This window comes from Parasteatoda tepidariorum, chromosome 9 (genome assembly GCF_043381705.1).
Source record: "Parasteatoda tepidariorum isolate YZ-2023 chromosome 9, CAS_Ptep_4.0, whole genome shotgun sequence".
In the NCBI taxonomy this organism is placed as follows: domain Eukaryota; kingdom Metazoa; phylum Arthropoda; class Arachnida; order Araneae; family Theridiidae; genus Parasteatoda; species Parasteatoda tepidariorum.
This window is the reverse complement of record NC_092212.1, coordinates 20,723,859-20,733,128: the sequence shown is the minus strand read 5'-3', so window position 1 is coordinate 20,733,128 and position 9,270 is coordinate 20,723,859. Positions and strand designations below refer to the sequence as shown.

At 34.9% G+C, this 9,270-nt stretch overlaps 1 non-coding gene across 1 annotated transcript; it reads left to right on the top strand.

Moving 5' to 3' along the window:
* Positions 1 to 1,246: 1,246 nt before the first annotated feature.
* Positions 1,247 to 1,319, top strand: TRNAK-CUU (transfer RNA lysine (anticodon CUU)). Its single transcript has one exon. It is a non-coding gene; the product is annotated as a tRNA-Lys (tRNA).
* The last annotated feature ends 7,951 nt before the right edge of the window (positions 1,320 to 9,270 follow it).

The following is a 9,270-nucleotide window of genomic DNA, read 5'->3' as shown; positions in this document are numbered from 1 at the left end:
TTCACACATACTTCTCTTAGAAAAATAAAGATAACAGTTTAATACAAATAAATGCAGTTCCTTCAAATATATTTTTAAATCAATCGGGGAAATATAAAACTATTTTAAATATTATTTAACTTTTAAGAAATTTTGAAAAAAATTGTGATTATGAAAATAAAAAGTATTTTTTTAAACATATTCTTTTAATTCTATACGACTTTTATGATGGAATTATAAAAGTTGCTTTGCATAGATATTTAAGCAAAATATAATATAACTAATTTAATTTTAAAAAAATACATTAAAACTATTCTCAAAATAAAATTATGAGTTTACTGAAACAATTAGAAACGTATTTTCATGTAAATGTTTTAATTTTGCTCTTTCTTATCTAACTTCAAGGTATCAAAAACCGAATATCGTTTCCGTTTTTCGATAAAAACGAAAGCTCTGTCGATTCAAACGAAATCGCCCATTCAGCGAAGAAACTGTTGAAGTGGCCAACGTTGGCGATCAAATAGCAACCCTTATGTTTACTTCCACTATCAGTTCTCGTTGAACAGACTATATATACAAATTTCGAAATTTAAATCTAAATAAAAATTTAAAAAATGCGCTTTTTCTAGCTCTACTACAACTAAGTACTAACGTATGTACTAACATAAGAAAAAGAAATAAAAATTAACTCAATTGAAGCTATATCGGGTTTTGCAAAAAAAAGCGAGTTGTTTTTTATTATACATTTTTAATACAAACAAACTGTTAGCAAATATCATTTCAGCTGCAGTAACCGAAACTCGTGCAAGTAAGGTGTTATGGAATCTATAGTATTGAATTGCGAATTCAATTTCTTCACGTTTGGTTTATATGTCATATTATATTGATTCTGATGTAATCGACAGCTACTAGAATAAACGTCGTTTCAAAGGTAGTTATAATTTAAGTTTTTTTTTTATACAAAACGAAATAGTTTCAGTAATTTAAAGTTACATAGAATATAAATAAGTTTGAGTACCCGGAACTCGTTGAAAACTTTAATCTTTCGCCGATGCTTCTGTATTTTGCATCCGGTTTGCACCGAAAACAGAACAGAAAACTACCTTTAGCTGGTCGCTATAAATTCCGCTCCCGGCTGGCACCGACCACAAAGCTGTGTTGGTGCCAGCCACCACAATGTGATTTTTTTTATCATTCCATTTGAATGAACTTTAACTACAGAATAACTATATAAATAGAATTGGGGTTGGAAAGTTTTTTGTAATCTGCCCGGCCAGCTCAGCCGGTAGAGCGCGAGACTCTTAATCTCGGGGGCGTGGGTTCGAGTCCCGTGTTGGGCGCAATTTTCATGACGGCGTTAGGCCGTAAAGTCATGCGGACTTTCCCCCACGGATTTTTAACTGTCTAACTGTCGAACTTTCTCATAGTTTTCCTCTGCATGCTGTGCAAGGACGAGTTTTAAAAAAAATTATATAAAGAAACAGAGGGAATTAGCAATAAGTCCCTCTCCAAAAGCAAGTTTGTCCCAATGGTTAATCTAGAGGTTCACTTGTCTTCGGTGTTGGATTTAAAATCAAAAGAGTACAGAGTTGAGCATTGATAATTGTCAGCACAAAAATATTTAGGCCTTTAACACCTCTTATAATACAAAATAAAACAATAATGATAACAAAGAACAAAAATGCAACAGTTTGCAAGTCAAATAGGGGTTCGTCCTTTTTCGGAAAATTTAATCTACGATAAATATAAAAACAGGGGCACATGATGTTGACTCCACACAACTACACCGGGGTGGGGGAGAGATTTAAAGGATAAGTTCCGTAATTGAATTCCTCATTTGATATGATTTTACGAGTGTATTTTTCGATTTTTGTGTCGATGCATTCTCGCGATATTTGACCGTTTCCATACCTTTTCTTTTGTTGTTGTTGTTAATTTACGTCGCACTAGAGCTGCGCAATGGGCTATTGGCGACGGTCTGGGAAACATCCCGGAGGATGATCCGAATACATGTCATCACAATTTTGATCCTCTGCGGAGGGGATGGCACCCCCGCTTCGGTATTCCGACGATTTGCGCGCGAAGTCGAGCACTTTACGGTACCACAGTTTAACGAGGACTAATACCGCACACTCTCGGTCCCTACGCACACTGATCCAAGTGGTCATCCACCCGCACACTGTCCGCAGCCAGTGATGCTTGACTTCGGTGATCTGCAGGGAACCGTGTCTTAACGATCAGTCCACTGCGGGACCCTTTTCTTTTATCTTGTCTTTAATCGACTAACCCAAACCATTTTAATATTAAATTAACTATCAAATAAACAAAGTTAAAGAAACATTTACCCACATTGTTGCTAATTTTTTGCAACAAGCCAAAATTTATTTTTGCATAAAATATCAACACAAGCTGTAGCATTATTCGTATGCTTTAACAATGTAAACTTTTATTTTAACAATGCCATAAACAATTGTTATTTCGATTGATTAAATGCTTTGTCATTTCCACTCAGGAATTCTTGATTGAGGATGACATTAAAGTTTGCATGAAAATTGTAAGTATTATTATTTTAATGATATTTTTATTTATTTATTTATATTTGTTTTGTAAAATAAACGTCGTTTCTTCACGGCGTATTAATAAAAATAAATTTATAGAATACAGAAAACTTAACCTCTACGTCTTTGGCGTCCCAGTATTAAAACACATTTTTACATTGCACTATATTCCTTATTTAGAGATTTTTTCTTCAATTTATTTCGCAGTGCAAATTAAGACTCTTTATAACCAATTAAGTACTTTTAGCTGAAAAAAGATATCATTTTGCTTAATTATAGCAGGTGTGTCCTACAATTAGTTCACTTATAAATTAGTTCGATCATTGGCCGAATGTTATAACATTTCATTTAAAAAAACTTCTATATAAAGCTGTGTAACTAAAGAGTCATTGATTTTTTATATGACCAATCCATATTTATGGACAGGAAGGGTCAATATCATTATACATAACATTTCGGAAAACCTGCAATTCTATCGCTCAGTATTTCATTAAATGTATCCTGAATTTTTACATGGCTTTAACCAAACAGCCTTGACTTAATAAAAAATAACATAAAATAAATGAAAATTTTCACGATACAATATTTGCAGTTACTGATAAAATTTCACTAGTTTTATTCATACCATGAAAACAGAATTCGAAATAAGTACTTAATCATTATCTCTTAAAAATGATTAAAAAGAAATCATATGAACACAGCAAATTTCTTGAAGGAGGGAATCTAGGTTAACACAGGCTAAATGATCCGCCTGGACCACTCTACCACCTGTGTGTTATCCCCTGTGTCGTTTGATTAAAATCCAAAAAAGAAAAAAAAGAAGAAGTTTTCACAATGAAAATAGGCTCAAAATTTCACATCTAATTCTTACAACAAACTCTTTAGCAAAATAGTCACAAATTAATGTTCCAGCATAAAGAGTGTTTTATAATGGAATCCTTTTTATACTTCCCCCAACAGCTCTGTTTTATAGTGCATAATAGTAACATGTATATGACATACCATAATAACAGTTACAAATAGTTTCACGAAGTTATCTTCAATAATAGGGCAGACATCGAGTAATCAAGTGACCAGGTAATGAAGCTCGATTTGCATTGTAAATAGAATTTAAAATTATACAATAAAAATTTAAAATCAGATAACAAGAGATCATAACTTGGATAATCTATATTATATAAAATGCTAATACGTATGTATCAATAAAACCGATGATATTCCTTTTCTCGCGTTGGCAACAGTTTTCATTTTTAATTGATAGGCTTCGGCGCGCAAGAACGCGCAGTGAGCATCATATGGCTAATCTATATTATATAAAACGCTAATACGTTTTAATTGAAAGGCTTCGGCGCGCAAGAGCACGTAGTGAGCATCATATGTCTAATCGGGTGAATTCTCACCGAATTATCAAAAAAATTCTCACAAAATTATCTTCATCGAAGCCGATGCTTTACATCCGGCGTTCAGTACTATTTCATATTGTTTTACAACACATGGTTTTAGCCCTCTGGTGGGAAAGACTTTAAAACAAAACTTACAACAGTTACTTTTCTCAACAACTGAAATTTAGAATAGTGTGATTAAGAAAAATATGTGAACTGTTTGCAATTTCAAATTAATATTGAAATGCACAGGTTTAGAATTTTCTACAGTGAAAAGTTTTCGGAACTTTAGTGTTCAAAAAAGTATACAAAAGCTAGACGTTAAGAACGCATCCAATGAGCGAGCAAAGCGAGCATCGGATTGCGAAGCAATCCGAAATGAACTGAGAAAGCAGTTCCGGGGGTTGGCGAGCGCCAGCGAGCAGGGGGCGAAGCTTCCTAGATTAATAATAAAATTTAAATATTCCCAAGTCAAAAGTACCATGCTAGTAATAGCAATAGTAACAACAGGCTTCTGTTATGTATTATTATGACCGCAATCTTATGTCTGCAAGATCATATACTTCATAATACTAACCTGCATCAAGTGCTACATAGCTAGTCTATACAGAAATAGCATGATAAGCTATATACAAGTATCTTATGCTTGTTTGCTGTTTAAGCTTCTTCTAAATAGAAACACATTAACGAACTATTATATGCTTTTTAATAGGCTATAAAGGCATTTTTGGTTTGAACAGCCAGCATGATGCGAGAGTTAAGATAATATTCAATAACATTACATAATATTAAATTCAATAATACATAATATTATATCCAATACCATTATTCAGAATATTAAATAATGTTCTATCTAGCATTTTGACTTTTAAAATTATCCGCCATTTCATTATTTAACGACTTTTAGATAAGGAGCACCTCATGTTATTAATAAATAAAGATTTATTTCAGAAAGAAAACAATACATTAAAATATCCTTTTTCGCTAATGCTAATTTTGTGCCAGAAAGTAAATTGTTTTATATCTATACATTACGGAGTAGGGAGAGACTCTTTATCGCCTATATTTCCGGCCTTGGCCAAAGAATACCTGTCAAGTTTTCAGCTTACCATTTTGAAACCATTTGGCTAAACGTGTTCTTCACTTTGTCGACAGTTATTACCGTGAAAAATAAAAAGATATTAAAGACAATACACGTAGTTATATAATAATAAACATAAATAGCGAATAAGATAGTAAACAAATGGTTTGGGAGGTAATAAAAAATTTAAGTTATAATAAAATCACTATAAAACACTTATTACTTTATCAATATTATGCAAATTTCCAAGTTTAAATCGTAATAATATGTTGCAAAATAAACTTTGTCTCATACTCGAACTAAATGCTAGTTCTATTGTATGCTCGATGTACAACAAGAACAAATAGTCAAAAGAAGCCAAATCTGAACTGCCTAAATCTGAGAGTTTTTTCTAAATATAGCAACCATGGTGCCTTTTTTAACAATGTCTCTATTAATATCTAAAACTGACTGAGTAGCGACGGTGCCAAGAGGTGAATAATGTCGCAGTCACAAGTAGCAAGTCAACTGTTCAATGGGGAATCCTTCGAAGTGGGAATTTCTGTCAAGGTAAGCGTGTTCGCATTACTTCCGGGTCACCAATGTAGGGAGAGAAGATATCGACAATGTCAACCTTCATCTATGAAAAGGTACCCCTTAATAGCATCAAGTTAATATGTCTTATATACTAATGATTATGAATAATATTTTTGTAGTGGTAGATACACTACAATCAGCTTTATAGTTCTTTTGAATCAAACATAAATGTCAAAAAATTTGTTTAACAATGTTACACTTATACGGCTAAAAGTAAATTATACCTGCTAACTATGCACACATTAACTAAAACGACAGTATTCTATTTTTAAAACCAATTTTTTTCAATTAATGAATCTTCCTTCTGATTCCTAAATCATAAACTAACCATATATCTCTAACAGTACTCTCTAATACATTGATAATTTAAAACTCTCAAGCAAAATATGAAAACTTGTAGATTCAGAAATAGTTTTTGATAATATTTTATTTAAAGTTAAGGAAGGCCTATTCGAAGGCCGTAGAATGTTCTTTCTTAAATAATGGCGAACGTGTCATGTAAAGGCCGAATTTATTAAGATGAAACTGTTGGTCTTGATATTATTAAATTTAATAATTGTAATTATTTTATTCAACATCATAAGATGTTGTGCAAAAAAAACACTTTAGAGTGTTTTATTGCACAGCAATCAAATTTAATAATTTTGAGTAATGATTCTATTTTATGATAAGAAGTGATATTTTTGTTATAAGAGGCTCATTTAGAATATGCATACTATTTCATTTTAACTATTGATTGCTATGCAAAATTAAACACATAAGTCAGTGCTTCCCAAACTTTTGACTTTTGTGTACCCTTTCTAAATTTTTTGTAGCGCTGTGTACCACAAATATAAAATGAATGTATTTTTTACTATAAAAATTTCCACAAAAGTTAAAAATCACAACTGGCTGTTGGCTGACACCACTAATTTTAAACTGTTAACTCTGCAAAAAATAGCCAATAGAAAAATACGTTATCGTAAATTTTCACGGCTAGCTTTGTTTTTAAATAAATAAAATTTTGAAATTTTCGTTTTTAGCAAGATATTTCGCATAAGAGCGAGTACCCCCGCTAAACTGTTCCCTTACCCCTAGGGGTACGCGTACCACACTTTGGGAAACACTGACATACGTAATTCCTCTGAATAAAAAAAAATATTTTTCATCATATTGTAGTCAAAAAGGTATGACAATTTGGAATATATGGCCTCCATAGATCATCAAAGAGAAAGGTTGAAACTTTGGATCCTTTAATGTTATTTTCACAGTATGCCTTTCTATCACTCTCTCTGAATCTAGTTGTGGGAATTAACTCAAACTACTCAAATATTAAACTCGTTTACTCTAAGATAATTTGATCTTTCATCTTTAGGATTGATCAAAATTTCATGTAATTTACAATTAAAAAAGCTTAAATCTCTATTTAATAAAAAAATAATATGGTATTAAAATTATTTTTGAGCTAAACCAAGTTGGGAGTAAACAAGACTGGAGATTGAGTGTTATAATACCTCACTCGAGAAAAAACACATTGCAAGGACATAACCGGTTATTAACTCAAACAGTAAAATTAGTAAAAGTAGACCGATTTTTCCAAACTCTCTGATTGTTTATCATTAATTTTTCATCAGAATCTAAAATAGTATAAAGTAGAGTCTATAAAAATCACGACCAGCGTGAACATAATTTTTGGGCACTAATGCAGAATTTATTCTTCAAAATCTTAACGCATGGAAAAAAAATTTCTAAAAACCATAATACTTGCATAAAATTGTTATAATTAAAAAAATACTTTTTGTGAACGTTGCTTAGAAAATAATTTTTAACAAGATTATAAAGAATTGTAACAAATTTAAAAATGTGCACCCAATTTTCATAATTTTACCCAAAATGCAATCGAAAATTTTTCAAGGAACTTTAAGGCAGAGAAATTAGTGATTTATTGTACATATATTGTTTCCAGCCTATTCAATTATTAAAAAAAATAACTTTAGAATTTTGCTATTTACCGAAAAATGTATTAAAGAATTAAATGTCTTAACTTTTTACACTTTAAGATTTCACTGAAACAATCGAGTGAAGACCAACAAATAATGGAAAGGATAAAAAAAAATAGAATGGGAAAAAAAAGAAAATACATTTTTCAAGGATGGTTATTCTTAGTCAGAAAAGAGCTGACGAAACATTTTGTTTTTAAATTACCAAATAATTTGTTGACCACGTGCTTTTTTTTGCAACGTGACTGAGTTAGAATGAAGAGAATTGAGTGTTATTTACGTCCCGTTTTTTTCTCTTTGGATGAGATCTTTGGAGGAATTCAAGTGCAAACACTTCCTTCAGAAAACTACTGTATCAGAAGACCCCTAAATCACAGACTCTATCGTAACGGGAGAATAAGAATATGGTGGCTGTAGTGCCTGGAGTTGAAGATCGGCATATACGTTGCAATGCTGTGGCATCCGTGTGGGAGGTAGTGGATGTTCGGCCCAAACGTTACTTAGCCTCGCATCGATTGCGGTTGAAGCTCGTCCTGTAATTGTAGCGCCCGGAGTAGATGCTCGGCTTGCGCGTTGTAATGCTGAGGCATCCCCGTGGGAGGTGGGGGATGCTCGGTTCAAACCTTGCATAGCCTCGCATCGATTGCGGGAGAAGCTCGTCCTGTAACTGTAAGTTACGGTGACTGCAGCGCCGGGAGTAGATGCTCGGTTTGCACGTTGTAATGCTGTGGCGTCCCCGTGGGAGGGGGTGGATGCTCGTCTCAAACATTACTTAGCCTCGCATCGATTGCGGTTGAAGCTCATCCTGTAACTGTAAGTTACGGTGACTGTAGCGCCCGGAGTTGATGCTCGGCTTGCACGTTGTAATGCTGTAGCATCCCCGAGGGAGGTGATGAATGCTCGACTCTAACCTTACATAGCCTCGCATCGATTGCGGTTGAAGCTCGTCTTCTAACTGTAAGTTACGGTGACTGTAGCGCCCGGAGTTGATGCTCGGCTTGTGGCGTCCCCGTGGGAGCTGGTGGATGCTCGGCCCAAACGTTACATAGCCTCGCATCGATTGCGGTAGAAGCTCGTCCCGTAACTGTAAGTTACGGTTACTGTAGCGCCCGGAGTTGATGTTCGGCTTGCACGTTGTAATGCTGCGGTGTCCCCGTGGCAGCTGGTGGATGCTCAGCTCAAACGTTACTTAGCCTCGCGTCGATTGCGGTTGAAGCTCGTCCTGTAACTGTAAGATACGGTGACTGTAGTGCCCGGAGTTGATGCTCGGCTTGCACGTTGTAATGCTGTGGCGTCTCCGTGGGAGGTGGTGGATGCTCGGCTCAAACGTCACATAGCCTCGCATCGATTGCAGTTAAAGCTCGTCCTGTAACTGTTGTGCCTGGAGTTGATGCTCGGCTTGCACGTTGTAATACGGTGGCGTCCCCGTGGGAGGTGGTGGATGCTCATCAGAAACGTTACTTAGCCTCGCATCGATTGCGGTTGAAGCTCGTCATGTAACTGTGGCGCCCGGAGTTGATGCTCAGCTTGCACGTTGTAATGCGGTGGCGTCCCCGTGGGAGGTGGTGGATGCTCGGCTCAAACGTTACTTAGCCTCGCATCGACTGCGGTTGAAGCTCGTCCTGTAACTGTAAGTTACGGTGACTGTAGTGCCCGGAGTTGATGTTCGGCTTGCACGTTGTAATGCTGTGGCGTCCCCGTGGGAGGTGGTGGAT